This window comes from Papaver somniferum, chromosome 2, assembly GCF_003573695.1.
Source record: "Papaver somniferum cultivar HN1 chromosome 2, ASM357369v1, whole genome shotgun sequence".
Classification (NCBI taxonomy): domain Eukaryota; kingdom Viridiplantae; phylum Streptophyta; class Magnoliopsida; order Ranunculales; family Papaveraceae; genus Papaver; species Papaver somniferum.
In genome coordinates, this window is record NC_039359.1 from 98,463,442 (window position 1) to 98,467,371 (window position 3,930).

General features: G+C 39.0%; 1 long non-coding RNA gene across 1 annotated transcript; it reads left to right on the forward strand.

Annotated features, from left to right (window-relative positions):
- Positions 1-207: 207 nt before the first annotated feature.
- On the forward strand, positions 208-2,630 carry LOC113353751. The gene is made up of 9 exons (XR_003361508.1): positions 208-312; positions 413-540; positions 660-722; positions 806-865; positions 1,202-1,273; positions 1,418-1,474; positions 1,569-1,839; positions 1,919-2,121; positions 2,212-2,630. It is a non-coding gene; the product is annotated as an uncharacterized LOC113353751 (long non-coding RNA).
- The last annotated feature ends 1,300 nt before the right edge of the window (positions 2,631-3,930 follow it).

Sequence of the window (3,930 nt, forward strand, 5' to 3'; positions counted from 1 at the left end):
TTGATTGATTAGTCGAATGAAATATTTAATGGACATTTTGTGCTGTACAGGTGACTTAAAATGTATCTGTGAGGCCGAACTTGGTCTTGTTTCCCAGTGTTGTCTGACGAAGCACGTCTTTAAGATGAGCAAACAGTACCTGGGCCAATGTCGCCCTAAAGATAAATGTGAAGGTCGGTGGGCGCAACACTGTTCTAATTGATGCATTGTCAAGGCGTATACCGCTTGTCAGATGACCGGCCAACTATTATCTTTGGTGCTGATGTGACCCATCCTCACCCGGGAGAGGATTCAATCCCCTCCATCGCTGCTGTAAGATTTTATTTACTAATTGACTCTATAGTGTTCACCATTTGGTGACTCCTAATTTGTTCCAATTATTGACCTTTATTTTGCTGTACCTCTTTCCCAGGTTGTGGCATCACAAGATTGGCCAGAGGTAACAAAGTATGCTCAAGCCCATCGCCAAGAGTTGATTCAGGATCTGTTTAAAGTATGGCAGAATCCAGTTCGAGGAACTGTGACGGGTGGCATGGTTAAGTATGTGTCTCTGCCTGTCGTGTTTCTGCGTCTTCTCATTTCAATTTATTTCCTTTTGGGACCTGAATTGCATATTTGGTGTTTGTTTTGGCTAATTTTTTGATATTTTCATGAACTAGGGAACTTCTTATCTTTTTCCGTAGAGCAACTGGACAGAAGCCTCTGCATATTATATTTTACAGGTAATTTTGGCGTTCATAATGTAGCTAATTGGCTTATATCTATTGGCTTCTCTAGTTCTTTCTGATCCATTTTCTGCTTTCAGGGATGGAGTGAGGATCAGTTTTACCAAGTTCTACTCTATGAGCTTGATGCTATTTTCAAGGTAATGTGGTGTCCAATGTCAAGTTGCTAAATTTCTTAGGGACAAAAGGTCTATAGCTAGTAACAACCTCTTGTTAAGGCGGAGAATTGTATTTACTGTGTGAATAACTGAGCAGTTGTAGGCTTGAATAGTAGGCAGTCCCTATAATCTTTAACTTGTGCTCCTTGGGGGTTAAATAAATTATGTCCTGTTGAAATCTAATTCTTCATGGAGGTTGCATTCTGTCTTACTATGTTTGTTAACCAACCACGTCTCTACTCAGGGGTTTAGCTAATCATGTCTATTTTGCACCCGAGCTTTATGAGAGAATGATGCCATGTTTGCTTCAATATGCAGGCTCGCCAGTTTCTTTCCACCTTAGGTGACATCATTCAAACTCGGATTTTCGCTAAGATCGAAAACCTCGAGGTGAGTTAGTTGATCTTTTTTATGCTTTCGCTTGCGTAATTTTATATTTTTATTTATATCTCTCATGTTCCATTATTAAGTTCATATGCTACAAATTCTATTACACCACCAAAATATGAACTTTTTTTGATGGTATTTTTTCAGGGGTCAACTCATTTCGATGAAATCCTCCAAGAAACTGATGGCATTATCCTATCTCCAGTAGGCCCCCTTTTATGTTATAGTGTTTACTTCGCATATTTAATGCAGGTTCTGTCACTCACATAGCTTCGTCTTTGACATGGGGATGTTCCAGCCAGTCCAGCAGTGTATTGCTGTTAATGCATTGCGAGAAGAGAAGTTTGTGATCTTTGTTAAGTGCCTCGATGGTAAAAGTCTTACTATCACTGTTGCGAATACCGACTCAGTAACAAGCATTAAAAAGGCAGTGTTCCAAAAACTGAAGCTTCCGCCGGACCTGCAAAGACTACTCTTCGCAGGAAAACAGCTCGAAGACGAGTTTTGCATGTCTCATTACAACATTGTGAAGGACTCAGTGATAATATTGTCCCTTAGACTACGAGGAGGTAATGTTAACTATATTAAGTGTTAATAATCTTAAATCTATTGTCCAACTTTATCACAATATGTTTTTCGATTTTGCAGGAAGGGGTCCTTGACTAAGACATCTCTGCCTGAAATGCAAAAACGGCTACAGGACAGCAACAGAGTTGGCTGCTCATAACTGCGAGCATGCTGCTGCTGCTGCTATCGCTGCCAGAACCAATAAACTCAACAGCATGTTTGTGCTTATAGTAAATAATTTTGATAAGCTAATGGAAGTGAGGTTCGAGGACTTCATGTGGACGGTAACTCAAGCACATCTGTGTATGACTTAATAATTAATGATTGTTTATTTTTGTTAAGAATGATTACTGAAAATATTGATTTGTATGCAGCATACGACTCTGTATTCTTGTCTGAATAGAGCAGAGCGTAGATACATGACTGAGCGCTGCGTGGATAGAATTCGTGGTACAAGGGATGAGTATAGTGCACAAAATGCTCAGAATGTCCTCATAGCTGTGGAGGCACGGGCGGTAAGGATGTATCCAGATCTGCCACCAGAACCACCAGCCCCAAAACCTCGCCTGTACACAAATGCAAAGAAGGCCATGAAAAGGGCATAGGCACTACTTGAAAGGTTCGTGGCTGTAGTATCTTTACATTTGTACTATTGCTGAAGCTAATAATGCACTTCTCGTACTCTTATATATTGAAGTTTGTTAAATGCCTAGCTTAATGGTTTTTTTTATATGTTGTGTAACAACCAAACTGCAGAAACATCTGCACATCTTTTTATATCTTGTTCCTTCACTGAAGCTGTTTGGATTGTTTTAACTTACGATGTCCTGTTCTTGGTAGTGGTTAGATTGTAACCCATTGAAAATAGACGAAAACCTGTCTGTGTATGAAACAGTTTTCAAAATGCACCAGCTACCTATTCTTTTAGATAATAACCAATGCTTAAATCGAAAATCGTGGAATAGGTGCAATAGAAATAGGGTTACTAGTAGTTTGTTGAATTTCATGGCCATGTGTTACCGTGATTAAGGATAATTTATATCTTTGTAGGCTGAGATTCAAAAAGGACTAGGTATTGGTTACCGTTGACTCATTGGAGTAAGATAATCAATGATTTCTAGGATATTTGGTTTAACCAGGACAGAAGCTCAGTCAAGGGTGTAACTTAGTTGGATTTTTATTTCAACTGCCTAATTATGTACAGATAAGGGCAAGTTCAATTACTTCTTTTTAGCAAATCCTGCTCACATCATGTATGTTGGTGTCCAAATCCAGAAAATTCTTGGCTGCTCTCTAATTTTCAAACTTGCGTGTAACCTAATTACACTGATCGTTATTTACCTTCAGTTGTAGGATGCAGCACAATAGCAGTTTTAGTTGTTGGAATCTTGTTGACAGATGCTTTGGCCTTCGGGTCTCCAGTCACCAAATCTCTTTTATCAACTATTGAACACCCTTACCCATGCACTGCTGTCTTACTACGACTCTGTGTCTCTGGGAAGGATAATGTGTGTGGTAAGAGTCAATTGAAGTTGGAGCTAATTAGAATCTTCCGTCAAGAACGAGTTAAATATTATAAACCTTGAGGTTCCATTCGCTGCTTCACAGTCTAGTTTCTGTCAGTTCAACCTCTAGATTATATGGTAATCTTTGGGGTATTGGCCGTTATAACTTGTCAAGTGTTGTTTGTCTCCTGTACCCATGATATTCATGTCTGTCTGCCGACAGGTAATGTACAAGTTAGTTCTGTTTTAGTGTATTTGTACCTTTAGAAATACTCCTTTTTTTTTTTGATTAAACAGTAGAAGACATGAAATTAGTTTCGCAGTGTTTCACATTGCTAACTTCTATGTTTGGCACAAATTGCAAGGTTGAACTAACCACTCAAAATCGTTTAGATGACGCATCACATATGGGCAACCTTTTGAAATCTTCACAACTGCTTTAGTGTTAATACATCGATATTCAATCCCACAACCACTAACAATCGCATTATTCCATTCTGGTTTAAGTTCGCACCTGCTTGCATCAAGATGGGTTGACCTAAGGTCTATGCACACCCAAGAAAGCCAATTTTGTGACAGTTATTCCTG